This window comes from Aptenodytes forsteri, unplaced genomic scaffold, assembly GCF_000699145.1.
Source record: "Aptenodytes forsteri isolate BGI_AS27 unplaced genomic scaffold, ASM69914v1 Scaffold291, whole genome shotgun sequence".
NCBI classification, from domain to species: Eukaryota; Metazoa; Chordata; class Aves; order Sphenisciformes; family Spheniscidae; genus Aptenodytes; species Aptenodytes forsteri.
This window is the reverse complement of record NW_008795401.1, coordinates 25622-42887: the sequence shown is the minus strand read 5'-3', so window position 1 is coordinate 42887 and position 17266 is coordinate 25622.

The window sequence follows — 17266 nt, the reverse complement described above, 5'->3', positions numbered from 1 at the left end:
ACACATGAGAACATTTAATATTTTGAACACTCAGCATAGAATTGACTTAAACTTGCTGTTAGAGCTCTTTGCTATTACTATGAGTTGTTCAGAATGTTTTTTTAAGCTAATGGATTTGGGGAGGGAAGGAAATGAAAGTATTATGCAAGCGAATTTGGTCATTAAAATACTGTACATATGGTTTTTATCTTACATAAGCAGTGAGGTGAACTGCAATTTGCCTTCCTGAAACAGACCTCTTCAGTCTCAGAAACTCCTTTGTAAAAGCAAATGGCAATTGTATTTGCTTTTTTTTTTAATTATTTTAGTTTGCTTTTTTTTAATTTTTGATTTTTTAAATGCATTCTGCAACGGTGAATTCTTTAGTTGAGCTTGCCTGAGTAGGTATTATCTTTTGTGTGTTTGAAAAGTACTTATCACATAGTAAACAATACTGGAGGCAAGTTTCTGGTTTATTTCAGGATTATTGTGTCACATGTATTCCTTGTCCCACTTGCTTCTGTGAAATAGTTTTAAAGGGATATTTTGTCTCAGTTAAAGTTGATCCAAGTGATAGAGACTAAACTAAATGTAGGCTCCAAAGTTATGAACGCAATCAGTCATTCTAGTTAATGAACCATTTGATGCTGTTTTAACTATGAAAACTCATCAGCTTCCTATGTGGAAGTTCTGCATTTGGCCACTGTTGGGTGGTCCTCTGTTAACTGTGTCTTCATAAACATGTCAATCAAAGTAACCAAGATGAGGAGCCTAAAAACTGAGTGTCCTTTGCTGTTTGGCATTATTCACAAAATAGTTCATTGAATAACAACACCAGCAAATTATCAAGCACTTTTTAAAAATCCAGACTCCTCTTCCGGAGTTGTTTGTAAAGTCAAGCTACCCATGCCTTAAAAGCTGAGGATGGGCAGTCTACATCTAAAACTACAAAAGGAAGTGAAAGCACTTGTGGTGACTCTCCGCTCCTGACAGAAGGAAGAAATCAGATGGGATGTTGGGTCTGTCAATTTTCAGACTGGTCTCTGGAATCCTGACCCTAGATGTCAGGTTTCCTTATGAAAAGCACATCTATGGCTGCCATAAGAGATCATGGTAAAAGTTTTAATGACTGAGCCCTAAAACGTCCAGATCCTCCAACTATCAGCAGGGCAGTTGTTTGGTATATGATGTATAGACAACAAAATCGTGGGATAAAAGCAAATAGGTTACAGATGAAGACAGGAACCACTTTAAAATTTCCATAGCGGTATGCTGATCTCTGACAGAAGAACTGTAAGGTTCCCCCTACATACACTTCCTACAGCGAACTGTAGGCTTGATTCTCACATAACACAAAAGCATTATCTGACACAAAATTTTCTCAACTTCAAGCAGCAGTGTAAAAAATGGAAATTAATCCGTAATGTTACCTCTATTCATTTGTTTTGCTTGTTGCATCGGCTGTAATATTTCTCCTTTTGCTAATGTTTCAGACCAGTGAAGAGACCAATCGCTTTTTTTCTCACTGGCTGCTTCCTAGACTGAACTTGGAATTTGCTTTTTTCATCATAATTCACCTTTTTTTGTCATAATCAAAATGCTCTCTGGGTATGATCTGATCTCGACTAGGTTCCTGCCAGACTAAGTTTCTCTCGGTTGTGTGAACTGGAGTGCATCCTCCCTTACCGTCCCGCTGGCCGGGTTCTTGGGCTCGACAGGCCATGAGGAATTATGGTGCTTCTGTGTATGTGGCTCTGGAAGAGCTTTGCCCCGGTGGCAAGGCTCTACCACCTTTTTCCAACCATCTGGATTTTGTCCTGGTTTCTTAAGAAGGCAATGTTTATGTGCAAGGGTGCTGTGTGTGTTTTTTCCTACTGCCTAACAAACTTTGTTTGCCAGTTTCAGTCAAACCTGACAGAACAGATACGGCTCTTAAGGACACAGCAGTGCTACAGCAGTGCTACAGATGGAAACAGCCAGCTGTGTGGAGGAGAGGTTCTGGTAGTGTCTCCCCTAAGAGGAGGGTCGCAGAGTGAGTTTACCCCTCTGTCTAAAGACAACCATTATAAATGACCTGCTGCAAGGGAGCTTCACACTTAATTTGACACAGAGAATCCAGCCACAAGAAAAAAAATACATAGGAAACCAACTTGCTCTAATTTCAGTTGCTCACTGATACACCTGTGTTGGAATGAAACCACAGTTTGAAATAGCAAAATCCTTTACAATGTGGAATCTGTTCTCCCTGTGCAATAGCCGTATCATAATTCAATTAGGTACTTACTACAGTTCAGTAAGTCTGCATGTAGACATAGTCACACTCACCTCTCACTCATAATACCATGGTGTAGTAATTCTTTTACTCTAGAGTTTAGCCTGAAAGCCTCTGACTGGCTTGTCTTCTCCCAACACAAATATCTATGACACAGATTGAATCACTGTGGCCTTGGAAGGTAACCAATGATAATGTTTAATAAATAAGAACTTGTATACTAGGGGAGATGGACTAGATTTTATAGTTCCCAAAGTAAAAAGGTCTTGCATTAGTGTTAGACTCAAGAAAAGTAATACTTTGCATACTGGATGCCAATATTTCTTGTAACATTTTAAAACCTGTTTATCCAGGGCAGCAACCTTTGCATTCCTTGATGTCTTAGTACCAGTTATGTAGTTATGTCTGCGATGTTTCCTCTTATGCAACCATATGATAACATTATCAATATTTAAAAATAGACTTCATTCTGGTATCTGGAATACCAGTATTTAAGGTTTCACGCTGAACTGTCCTGGGATGGTAATAAACATAAAATGGAGAAAAAACAGAACAAAGTACCATTTTAGAAGATACAGAAGAGAAAAACAGATCAATGAGACACATCCTATTTGGGTTTCTAGCATTGATATAGAAATAAAATGTGGAAACTAAGAATGCCCAACTTTATATGAGGACATTGCTATAACAAAAATATCAATATGCAGGAAAGATTGAGTAGGCCATGCCAGTGGCATAGTAGTGCAGTTTGTTAAAGAAAACTTGGAGTAAATTCAGATGAACAAATTAATCATTTCAGTGAGTGAGGCAGAATTCCTGTGCATTTCAAGTGTATAACTATGCGATCAGACACATATTACTAACCAAGAAGCCAGAAGGTAGCTTTGACTGATATGTTGAGGGAGTCATAAACATTGCAAGAGCAAAAAATGACTATGTAAACTGGACAAATGTGCTGCTCAGACTAACTCACTTAGGAGCAGTGACTGCTTCATAATTAACAGATTAGAGAACCCACAAAGAGAGAATTAACCCTTGATGTCATTCTGAATAGCATACAGAATCTGTTCCAAAGCACTGATATTTGAAGGACTTTTCTGTAGCTGCAAATAAAATGTTCTTAGCTTTGATAGCTCTGAAGAAGCAACAACAACCAAAAAACATCAGTAGAGTGTCAAAAACATCAGTCAAATTCAGAAAGGGGAGCAACATAAAACTGAGGAAGCCTCTTAAAGAGACGCTAAAGAGGACACTGTAGAGAGTTAAATCTTTGCAGGTGTCCTAGAGAGTATTAAGAATATCACGTTGGAGACACAGAGTAAATGCATGCCACACATCAAGTAAGACTTGAAAAAGAAGAAACTCAGCATGACGAAACAGCAGGAAGGCATCCTTCAAAAAAACAAAGTTGTATCCAAATGAGGAAAATAGAAAGGATCATAAAGTCTGGTAAGTTAAAAGTGGAACACAATAAAGCAGGATAAAAAAAACTTGCAAAAGGCAAAAAAAAAAAAAATAAATCTTTCTTTCAATATTGGTAGCAGGAAGTTTGCCAGGGAATCTTTGGCGACAATATTTGATCAGAATATAAGAGCATTACTTGCAGAAAACAAGGCCATGTAGAATGATTAAATGATTGCTTTGCTGCTTCGTTCAGCTAAATTCTTTGTGGAAGAGCTTGTGGAGATTGCTATGCTAGAACCCTTCTGATGAACTCACTGAGGAGTGACTAGGAGTTGCTGGTAGGAATAGAGAAACTGATCAGAAATAAATCCCTAGAAACAGATTATATTCTCCCAGGCTTTCTAAAGCAATTCAAAGGAGTAATAGTCAAACTACTGACAGCGGTATGTAATCATTAGCTCAGAACTGCTTTGATATCTGAGCAAAAAGTTGCAAATGTCTTGCCATGTTTTCAAGACAGAGTGGAAACCTCAAACTTGTAAGTTAATGTCTGTAGCATTATTATTAAGCAACTTATAAAAATTATAATCAGGAGTGGAATTAGAAATAAATATGCTACGTTGAGGAAGGGTTGACATGGCACTTGTGAAGGAACAAATCATTCAAAAACTCAGTGAAGTCCTTTGAAGAAGCCAGCAGGCATGTGAACAGAAGCTGACACAGCCTGCTAGGTCTCCAAAAACAACTCAACAATTTCTTTCATCAAAGACTCTCATGGAAATTAGATAGCCATGGAATAAGAAAGAATCCCTCAAATGGGTATAAAATTCTTTAGAAAAAGGAAACAGAATTAAGGAATAACTAAGAGCTCATTTTCCAGGAAGGAGGGATGTAGCCTGTAGAGTCCTTCAGGACAAGTCCCAGTCTCTGTGCTGGGACTTGTGTTGTTCAGTGGAAGAGGAAGTGAATGATGAGATGACAAAATTTTAGTGGTTATAGTAAGTTATTTCGGACAGTAAAAATGAGGGCTGATTGTTAAGAATTCTGGAGGGACATTGCAAAGCTCAACATAAAATGAAATGGTCTTTCCTGATTGCAGCTGCAGCAGCAAACCTAAAGGTTATTATATCGTTTGCTATGCAAAGTCTTACTGATATAGAGGAAGATGGGATTTTAGATTTTGATTTTCAGTTCAGCCAGAGGAAACCCATAAATAGACTAGGTAAATTCAGCACGTCTTTCGTCTCTCTGAATAAAACAGAATAAGCCTGATTTAAAACAACTAAAACTGCCTAAGTTTTTCATTCAAGTAAATAACCCAGAACAAAATCACAATGTTAGCTGACTTGACACAACTTTGTGGGTGCCCAAAGATGTTGAGTATATTCTCAGTAGATGGATGCAAGTGCAACAAGACTGGAGGAATAAATGTTGTTCTTGAGTATCTGATTGTCTTTTCTGTGAGACTGCTCCTAATGTAGTACCTGAAGAAATGAATATTACAGAGATATTATTTGGACTATAGGTGAATTCAACTAAATACATGATTCTAGAAGTTACTCAAGGTAGTAACGCCAGGCCAGTGATCAGTGAGAGTTGTGTGGTCATAACTGAGATATGATGTAAAGAAAACTCACGAAGGAGTTCATATGTTAGGTCTGAAAGGAAAGGAAGGGTAAAGCATGTCCAAGGCGAGCATGATGCTATACCTAATAGACCAGTTAACTAAGAGCAGAGGCCACCAAATGTAAAACTTTTCTTTATGACAGCATTTTGTCTTGTGAAATTGATTTGTCTGGGCATTTTTAAACAAAAGATATGTGAAAATTGGAATTCAACTGCACAGATGTAAATTGAGTATCATTTTCATACAAAATTTTACTTAATTCCTAGATTAGTTGCCTGCATGCTTTTCCAGGGTTCTTTCACATTCTTTAATGATCTTTTTAAATATGTTTTTTTTCAACTTTTATGATTTTTTTTTCTTTAATACTTGTCTTCAGTCATGACACTGCTGCTGTAAGAACTGGAAAATACTCTGGCCCAAAATTATAGAAAGAGGAGGGGGTGTGTGTGTGTTTACATACACATGAGAAAGATGTGGGAGTAACATAGGTCTGGAATTGGTAGAGATGTCTGGTTCAAATTCACGTGCTCAAGTAGAATTATGCAGATTCTTTGCTGTTTTGAAACAATCAGATCATGTTCTTTTCTCTTTCTGCATATGTATATATGCATAAACAGATGTGTTTGGGGGGTGTTTACATTGTGCTGTTGGGCTATTCAGTCAGCTAACAGCTGGATTAGAGAGAACTTTGTCAAACATACATTATGAAATGAAGAATATAATTGGCTGAAATAGTTTCTGGGGGTGTTCAGCCTAATGCAGGTCAGAGCTTGTTAGTCAATTTGTTCTCTAAATATCATTACGCCCATCTGTTTCCCCTACTATTTTTTAAATAAATTTAATTTCTTTCCTTCCAATTTGAAATATTACAGACTGCGGGAGCCAAATGTCTCCTGAAATCTGTAGCCTGCTTTCAAACCCTGCCATTGTAGCTCACAGCAGGCGGCCCGCCAGCAGTAGCTGAAACTGAGAACTCTTACTTGCATCTGCTGGGGCCCACCGATGGCTGGCAGCCGTTCCAGAGAGGAGGAAAATTAATGGCCATTAGAGTCAGCTGTAAACCTTCCACTGGTCCAGAGGATCTAGAGCAGGTCCAATGAAAGAGTAAATATTAAAGAGCAAAAGCTGGTTTACTTCTCATTCTCATTTGACATCAGTTTCCAAGGAAACGGAACAAAACGTGAGAACTGGGAGCCAGCAGCTGAGATTGACTCAGCTGGTGGCTAGTCCTGCTTCTGTTCCCATGGAAACAAGTATCAAATTGGCAAAAATAAAGAAATAGGGCAGGGTCAGTTCCAAAATGGCAGGATGAATGGCTGCTGCTTCAGCTACTTAATAAGATGAGGCTTGCTGATATTTATTCCTCTTCAGTAAGCAATTCCAATTTTAGTTCTGGCTCCATTATTCACTTCCCAATAAACGCTACTTCCCAACCTCAGGAACGTAGGAACCACTATCGTCGACAAGACTTGTAATTCTTCTTGTTCAGCGTCTTGTTTGCAACAATGGCTGGCACATACTTCAAGAGGTGGATGCTAGAAATGTGTAGTGCACATCTGAGAGTTCATCTGTCACGCTTAAATTTTCAGCCGTGATTCATAATGAGTAGTGACTTCAAATGTACAGTTGTGTATATCTCATAACTGTTTTATACGCTCAGTATTTGAATACCTTTTTTATTCCCATAAAAGTCAGTTGTTTTTGACTCTTGCTAACTTTTCACAGTTCAGTGTAATTGCTAATTAGGCACTGTGTGAAGAACTTCCTTTTTCAGTTTTGGAAATGTTGCTTTTCAGTACCATTGAACATACAATATTTTCCTTTTAGGGAAAAAAAGATTTGAATCTTCCACATCTACTTTTGCAGTACCATTCATTACTATACATCTGTGTGTTTACTATATAACCTTATTTTCCTCTTCTCTCTTTGGTAGACAGTCACGATCTTATTAAGCTCTTTTTCCTATGGCACAGAAACTCTAAAGCATCCTTTTTAGTTAGGATGACTAATATTGCATATTTTAGAAGATCTGTGTAATGGGTTTATCTATTATTCATCCTGTTCCTTGTGTTTAGTGTATTCTTTTTCACTGTTGTCCACCATTAAACAAAATTTTGGACTTTACTGTCAAAGTGATTCCCAGGTCATTTCCATGCACTAATTAAGACCCCAAGAAAATGTGAAAGTAGTTCCACTGTTTTTAGGTGAAAATGGCTTTACAGTTACTGAAATCGAATTCCATTTATCATCATATAGCCCACTCAGTTACTCTCCTCACAAATCTCAGGACTCAGTTAACCTCAACATTTTTGTCTGCATATTTTCCTGCTTGTGCTGTTGAGCAATCCTGATTTTAGTATGGAATTATGGTTCTTAGAGTGGAAGTATTACTCCAGAATATGGAAGCATGATACTGGTTTTTTTAGTGTATAATTATTGTTACTTGTGCTGCTGTTATGTAGTCACACTTCTGGCATGTCGCTGCTGCTTTGCGAACACTTTGCTGTAGCTCCTCCGGTTTTGAGGACTCAGCTACCAGCGGTACCCAACAGGACCCACTCTTTCCACTGCATTTGGCAATCCAGACTATTGTTCTCCCTTTGGGATTTCAAGGTATAATCCCCAGTCCTCAGAGAAATACACTACTGGAGGAAAGGAAATCAGATGGCAGATATCTAACGCCAGTAAAGTCATTACATATGCGTGGATTAAAAGCAGCCATTTACCACTTTTGGTAACAACACTACTGAGATTGCTGTGTATAGCATGAGACTACCAGTAAATGATTCACAACCTAATCACTATTAAAAGCAACAGACATATCATATATCAGTGATACCTGGCTGGTTCACATAGAAGGCACTGTGACAGTATTGTTCATTCACTGAGGAGGCTCAGTATATGATAGACCCAGTGGCACTTCTTCACTTTAAACTTCAAATACATAGGATACATTCAAACAGATTTATTCCTCTGAAGCCTGAAGCCAGAGCCAAAGTTAACATTGATTTTTTGCTCCCTTATAAGGCTGCAAACAACTACAGAGTTCGTATAGGACAACACTGATGCTTTTTGGCAGTCAGGAACTGACTACCAAATAGCAATATACCTGGCTTTAGGGTATTTCAGCATTCGTTCAGCAGTGCCACACTTGCAAGGGCGTAGAAGCTCATCACCTCACATGCTTTCCTTGTTCCTTCAGAGATAAATCTCTGAGGAATCTCTGGACACATTTTCACTCGAACTGCATATTAACTGTCAAGATTTAGAGGTATTATAATCCAGACAGGAACATTTTTTGCTCTTTTTCAGTGATTTGAGTTGTTCTTAATATCAGAAGCAAGAAAGACAAGAAAACTCTCCCTCCATCAAATGCCAAAGCCTGATTAAGAAAAAATTCCAGAAAACAGACTCCAGGAACTGATTAATCTTCCCCGTTGCATTCTATCCTGGGCATTCAATGTTCAGCCCTGTAACATCTCTGTTGTTTTCTGGAAGCAAACACCACTATATAGAGAAAGACAGACTTTAATGCTTATGTCAGGAAACACATACTGATGCAGATGAAATGAAGCATAATGAATTACTCCAAGAATATGCTGAGGCTGCAATGGAGACCAATAAAATCCTTCTACCAGACTTCTCTGAAGATAGTGAATTCTGCGTTAAAATAGCTATTTAGGATAACAAATTGTCTAATGTAATTAATGCTTCTTTGGGGGAAGAATATCCCCTTGTTCCTTCAAATGTTTAATAGGCTGATACTGAAAAGACACACCCTGGGTCTCCTGGCACTGCTTTAAAACCATACGTTTAGTCATGAGCAATCTTACGGAGAAGGCAAGCCTCAGCTTATATTATAAGTGATTATAGTCAGTATCATTCACCTGGAACGTCCTGAGTTCTGGCCAAGATATTGTATTGAAACGCATTAATGGCAGTGATGGATTAGTCCTGCTTCAATGGGGAGAGGCAAGTCATCTAGTCACCTGCCACTAGATCTTTATGCAGTGCTTGACCATGAAGTAATGCGCTCTCATCTAAAAGAGGCGCCTTGGCTTTGCACTAAAACCACTTCAGTGCTTCTCAAACTTAATAGGTACTGAACTACTTTTACTTTAGAGGTGAAGCGCCACATGTAGCACTTCTGTTTCTAGCATACATAGGGAGACACTCGGTGAACTAGTTAGTCAGCATGGGCACACACAGTCAATAAGCAGATGGCAGAGTGCTGGAAACTTAACCCATGTAAAACAGACTTTATGCTGGTGGGGAGAGGGCCTGAAGAAGAACTTCCATGCACAAAGCCATCCTCTTTATGTCTTTGCACTACAGGTCATTTCACTTCTGTATTTAGTTCTCCTGGATTCCTCACTGCTGCCAAGCACTCTTACAGATCAACATCCATAAGTAATACTATACCATATTTGTACCCAAACCTTGAATACCCTGTCCCACCCTGGCAAAGCAATGCAGTCTTAGTTATTTATACCTTAACATCTGCAAAACACCAATATTTGGACATGGAAAGATAGATATTTTGAAAACTATTAAAAAACCCGGTAGTACCAGCACAGGATATTTACTGCAAGTACCTTAGGCCATTCTCTGCTTGGGTTTCCATACAGTAATAGACTTTTGTGTACCTATATTTTATGTATGTAAAGATTGCTTCGCTTCAGAAGGTAAAGTTGTTTCTTCTCTGATAAGCATACTCTAAAAACTCAAATGTATATTTCATATATAAGTGAGAAAAAGCTTTTTTGGGATCTGCCAAACACTAGAATGAACTTTTCTGCAAAAATTGCAGATTATCACAAATCTCCTCACTCCTCTAAAAGCAAGGTTTGTTTCTGAATTAGCTCTCTTCAGCATAAATATCCAGCAGAATGTGTTTATGCATATGTGTTTTTATTTTAAAACATCCTGCTGTATATTCTTGTCTCCCTGGAGAAAAGAGAAGAAACACATAATAGCTGTTAACCACATTGTTAATGGGACCAATATGCATTAGCAATGCTACAGTGACACATATATTCTTAAAAGCTATAAAAATGTTTGGGTTTTTTTTGCTTTATAATGGCCTGAATCACCCTAAAGTCTACTTTCCAAACTGTCTTTGTTCTTATACATCCAGCAGCTGCATCTGTATTCTGGGAAGTGCATGCCTTCCTCCCATGCTTCTCCACCCTCCTGTAATGCTTTCTCCTGCCCGTGTCCATGAACTCTCATGCTCACTTTCACTACTATAATCTGCAGGTCTTTGATAAAACTGACTGTGTGAAAGGATAGCAAACTTGTGGTCAGCACAGTTTTAGATCAGTACTTATATGTGAGCAGCTGTTAAAGACTGGCAACAACCTGCCTGCAGGTGGCCATGGTTTAGGTATCACCAGGCTGGTGTTGACATGCTTGTGGACAGTCAACTCAAGACTTACAGAATTTGGGAAGGTGGTAGTGGCCAAAGGTAACCGAGAAGAAACAGAGAGATTTGGAGGGGACAGGGGAGAGCTGGGCTAGCTGCTGTCACTGATTGTGTGCCCAAGAGATGTGGAAACAGTGCCTCATAAAGGGACAGACCCACTCCTCATAGCTGTAGCTGCCTAGCAGCCCTCCTTCTCCTTCTTTTTTTGGTGGTAGTCTATGCAGCATGCATTGTCTCCTCTTTGTATAGGCTAAGTAGGCAGCAAGAGTACTACACCTCACAGGAGTTGTTCTGTGACATGTAGCAGCTGCCTACCTGTCCTACACCACTGCTCATGAAATCTATGTCTAAATCCATCCCAGTATGAGGGCAGTCATCTCACAGCTTGCACAAGTGCTTCTATGTATTCCTAGACGTCATTCTCATACCATGTCCCTTACAGCCTTCAAAATGTAGGAGCAGCACTTACTGCCCTTCAGCCTCTGGCTTAAAAGCAATTTGCATGAAAAGACTACACATTTTTGTCAGTTTTTGTCAAACTACATTTTTTGTTAGCTTATTTTTCACAATTAAACAACAATGTTATCCCTGGGCATACATTATATAATGAATACTTAACATATCATTTTATTTCAAATCTTCTGAATCTCAGTGGAGTAATTAATTTCTGTTACCTGAAAAGAAAGACCTGGTGTAGGAATTTTGTCAACATTGTCTTCACCAGAAAATGCTGAGTCTTCATTCTTCTGTCATCTTTACTTCTCACTTTAAGTCCAGCAATGTCATAGATCCAATTTTTTTATTTTCAGGTACATTTAAAGAAACTCAGTGTTGTCTTTTAGCTACTTGCTCTTGAAAACCTGTATTAGCCATCCTAATTTTTCTCATATCATTTCTTCTCTAATACATATCTTTTTTGTATCAACTTCCTTATTATGATTATATTATAAGGGACCCCTGGTTATCTCAAATAACATTTCAGATTTAAGTGTCTTGGTGTACTGATTTCTTTAGTATTGCTGTTTTATTCAATAATTTCCATTCATTCTGAGGTATTTTATTGCTTTCTAATGCAGTATCTTTGACCCAAGTAAGAATTTTAGAGATTGGAGAATCTTCCTAAAGCAGTTGATAGTTCCTTTATTACTATATCAGGTTAGGGTTTATGAGGCTAGAATCCTCATTCTACGGAAATACCCTTCTTGCACTTTAAAATCATTATGCCTGCCTTTGCATAATTTCTCATTAACAAATAAAATATTGTGTAATTCTTAGCAGTGTAGAAGAATCTCTTCTGATGTGTGCCACAAAATTAGAATGTCCAAAAGGCACATATTTGTGAAAAAATGCTTCTCTAAATATTTAATTTCAGCATGTTGCATATAGATATGTATATATATGGATGAATGAGCAGGTGTGTTTATATATACATATATACATATATATTTAATATCTTGACTGTTGATGTTTCAGTTCTGGTATCTGGTCAGGGATAACTCAGACGGCCACATGTCCAATGAAAGAAGTCCTTTTTTTTTTCCTTTTTACTTTTTCTAAAACTTGATATACATGTATTTTTCCAAGAGGCACAGAGAAAGATTAGGGAGTTTCTCTTGCTTTCTAGCAGTCTTGAATGTGAATTTCAAGAATCTCTTATGGAATGGTGTAGGACCCAAGCATAACTGAAACAATACATGGTTCTGATTGTGGTAGGTGAAAAGCTGGATATCCCCCATTATATATTTCTGTGCGCTGGTTACTTCTCTGCAGAAAAGGAATTTTGATCTAACAAACAGCTTTGATTAAACCCCTCTCATTTTGTGGGACTGTTGCAAATAAAAGTGGAACAGAACACCTACATCATAAATTTATAGAGCTAATGTTAGAAAGTAATTTACTATGAAATTTTCTATTTGCAATAATACCGTTGAGCTAGCACATAATTTTGTGCAGTAGATGAAAGCAAAATGAAAATTTCTTATTGCCAACATGGAGGTGTTCTTCAGCTTTGTTGTATGGGTTGAACGCACATATCTTCAATGTTTTCATTGGGGTCTAATCTTACAATAATGCTGTGAGCAAAGTTTTAAAGCAAAGGTTTTTTTGTATTCTTCATTTGCATATACTAATATAGAAGAAAGAACAGCGAGTTAAAGCACTGTGGAGACACATTCAGGATGTAAATGTATGTGTGATGGTGGATCATCAAACAACATTATAAGAAACGGCATTACAAAGGAATCAGGTTGGAGCAAGATGGAAAAGATCACTGCGGGGGAAGGAGTGTGATAATTTGGATATTTTTCCTATTTTGCCAGTGTTTGAGTTTTTTTTTAATAAATCCATAAAATTGTAATTAATCTGAAATGACAGTCATATCAGAAATGACCAAAGTAATTATTTAAGCGGTTAAAATGATGAACTTTGACAAGTCATTTCCACAAGTCACTATGACATTTATTTCATAAATTTAAATCCTAAGCAAGATTTCTGTTTTCAGTGAAAATTAAATGATAGGTGAAACTGAATGTAAATAAATATCAGGTGATGGTGAGATCTTGATACAATACATACAACATTTGATACATACAACAATTGATACAATAGTATATAGTTATAGTTATAGTTATAGGAAAAAGTCATCCTGATGCCCAGTAGGAGTCAAAAAGGCAAACCAAGTGTAAGGAATTATAAGAAAAGAAGTAGGGAACAAAACATAAAGCAATACTATGCCAGTATATAAATCCAGAGTGGAGTTATGCTTACACTGTGTACAGTTCCAGCACACTTCCCTACCTTCAGGAGATGGAAAAGGTACAGACAGAGCTACGTAGAGGATTGACAAGAAGTGTGGAATAGCCTCCATCAAAGGAACAGGCTGGGATCGCTTCTGTCTGGAAGAGAGATGGATGAGGACAGAGAAGTATAAAATCTTCAGTGGCTTAGAAAATGTGAATAGAAAAGATCACACATAGACTATTCCAATACAAGAGCTAAGGAGCATGAAGTGGAACTGGCAGGTTCAAAAAACATACAACACATCGTGCAGATGGAGAACTCTCTGCTGCAGAGTGTTGTCCATCCTAAAAGCTTACATGGGATTAATGTAGCAATGGACACACTCATGGAAGAATCCGTCAAGAGACATTAAAGATGTGAACTCACTCTCAAGGACTCTTTGAGTGGCAGAGAGTTAGAATATTCTAGAGAATTGTTTCTATATGCTTGGCCTGTTTTCAGATTCTTTCCTAGGCATCCATTAAAGGGATGGTATGGTAGGACTTGAGACACATATCAGGCTAGATAGACCTTTGTGAGCAAGTAGAATTGTTGTTATATGCATCAGCTATGCAGAGAGGGAATACTACTGTAATTTTTAAATTCTATTTGCATTTAATTTTATTTCTATTCTTTTAAATGTTTTTGTAGAATAGAGAGAGGTGTTCTGACAAACTGCAGATAGCACTTATGGACATTGATGGAAGAAAGTTTAGAAAGTAATTCTCAACACCAGGTTGTCCTGCATGCTTTTCCAAGTATGTCACTATATCATATTTTTATAGCACTTGATAGTTGTGCTACAATGGAAAAACATATTCATCTAATATGTCATAAAGAGGAAGAGGTCTCCAGTGGTTACCCATTTTTATTTAATTCATACAAAACTGTGAATCCTGAAAAGGAAACTGAAGTTAAGAATTGAAATATGGAATTACAGAATCGTTGAGACTGGAGGGGACTTTTGGATATTTTCTAGTCCAACGCCACTGCTCAAAGCAGGGTCACCTAGAGTAGGTTGTTCAAGACCATGTTCGGTCATGTTTTGAATATTTTCAAAGATGGACTCTACAACCTCTCTGGGCAACGTGTTCCAGTGTTCAACTACCCTCATCATAAAGAAAGCTTTTTTCTGATGTTTAAATGGCATTTCCTGCATTTCAATTTGTGCTTTTTGTTCTTTTGTTGAATATCACTGACAAAAGTCTGGCTTCATGTTCTTTACTCCCTCCCATTCTGTATTTATGCACATGGACAAGATTCTCCTGAGCCGCCTTGTCTTACGGCAAAACCCCAGCTCTCAGCCTCTCCTCATGTCAAATGCTCCAATACCTTGAGCATTTTAGAGGTCCCTTCCTGAACTCAATCCAGTATGTCCATGTCAGTCTTGCAGTAGAGATCCCAGGCTTGGACACAGTACTCCAAATATGACCTCACCAGGGCTGAGTAGAGAATAATCACCTCCTTCAACCTACTGGTGACACTCTTCCTGATGCAAGGGCACATTGCTGGCTCATGTGCCACATGGTCTTCATCAGGACACCCAGGGCCTTTAGTGCAAATCTGCTTTCCAGCCAAACACCACCCAACCTGTATGGGGGGGTGTCTGTGATTCCTCCTCCCCAGGGGCGGGACTTGGCATTTCCCTTTGCTCAGCTCAGGAGATTCCTGTCAGCCCAGATCGCCAGCCTCTCAACACCCCACTGAATAGCAGCACAACCATCCAGTGTATCAATGCCTCCTCCTACTTCTGTATCATCTGCAAACTTGCTGAGGAAGAACTCTGTCCTATCATCCACATCATTAACATGTTAAACAGTACTGGCCACAGTGTTAATCCCTAGGATAAACCACTTGTGACTGGACTCCAGCGGAACATCATGCTGCTGGATATCACAACCCCTTGAGTCTGGCAGTTTAGTCAGTTTACAGTCCCCTTGCGGTCTGCTTGTCTAGTCCCTACTTCATCTGCTTGTCTATGAGGATGTTATGGGAGAGTGTTGAAAGCCTTGCTCAAGTGAAGATGAACAGTGCCAACTGCTCTCCCCTCATCCACCAAGTTAGACATTTTGTCATAGAAGGCTATCAGGTTGGTCAGGCAGGATTTCGCCTTCATAAATCCTTGCTGACTACTTCTAATTACATTCTTGTCCTTAATGTGTTTGGAAATGGTTCCCAGGGGAATTCGCTTCATCACCTCCACAGGGGTGGAGGTGAAGTTGACTGGCCTGTAGTTTCCTAGATCCTTCTGCTTGCCCATAGCAATGGTAACAGTGACTTTTGGTTTTCCAGTCCTCTGGGACCTCCCCCAGTCACCACAATCTTCCAAAGATAATCAAGAGTGGCCTCACAATGACATCAACCAGCTCCCTTAGTCCTCATGGATGCATTCAGTCGGGTCCCACAGATTTGTGTATGTCCACTTGGTTTAATGTTCCCTAATGTGATCCTCCTAACGGAGGGTAAAAATCCACTGCTCCAGACTTTCCCACTGGTCTCAGGGGCCTGCAATTCCTCAGGGCAAATTTGATCAGTAAAGACTGAGGTGAAGAAGGCGTTGGATACCTCAACCCTTTCCCTGTCCTTTGTCACCAAGTCCCCTGCCCCATTCAGTGTCAGGCCTTCATTTTCCCTAATCTCCCTTTTGCTGTTGATGGACCAGTAAAAGTCCTTCACGTTGCCCTTCCTGTCTCTCCCAAGATTTAACCACAGATGGACTTTGGCTTCCCTAATCCCATTCCTGCACATTCAGTGTTTCTATATTCCTCTGGTTTCACCTGTCCCGGCTTTCACCTCTTATACAATTCCTTTTTAGGTCTGAGTTGAGTCAGGAGCTCCTCCTTATTCATCAATGCAGGCCTCTTGCTGCTGTTACTTGATTTCCTCCACGTAGGGATGGTCCATTCTTATGCTTGGAGGAGGTGATCCTTGAAAATTAACCAGCTCTCTTGGTCTGCTTTTCCCTCCATGACCATCTCCTGTGGGATCCTTCCAAGCAAATCCTTCAACAGGACAAAGTCTGCTGTCCTGTAATCCAGGGTTGTTATCATGCTATTTGCCTTGTTTCCTTCTTTCAGGATCACAAACGCCACCATCTCATGGTCACAGCAGCCAAGGTTGCCACCAACCTTCTCCTCCTCCACCACTTCTGCCTTCTTTCTATGTGTCCTGTCCAGAAGAGTGCCTCCTCTCACCAGATCATCCATCACCTGTGTCAGGAAGTTCTCATCAATGCAGATGTGGTTTCCTGTGTTGTCCTTCCAGCATATATCAGGGTGGTTAAGTCCCCCATGAGAACCAGGATCTGCAAACCTGAAGCTTTTTCCCATTGTCAACTTCTTCTTCCTGATCAGGTGGTAGTAAACACTGACCACAACATACACCACTTTGTTCTGCCCTCTAATCTTAACCCATAAGCTCTGGACTGGGTCATCATCCATCCCCAGGCAGAGCCAAATGTACTCCCACTGCTATCTCATGTAACGGGCAACATTCCTTTTTTCCCTTCCCAGCCTGTTCCTTCCTATTTATCTGTTGCGGCACTCCAGTCATGGAAGCCTTGCCACCACATCTCTGTGACCCCAAAGAGGATGCAGGCCTGCAACTGCACACATACCTCTAATTCCACCTCTTTGGTCCCCATGCTACTTGCATGCATTGGTGTACAGGCACTTTGAAGAGATGCTCCATCATGCTGACTTCCCAGAAAAAGTGTGAATGTTTCCCCCACTGTTCTCTTTACCCCTGTCCTCCTGGCATTTGCATGCATACACTTCATGTG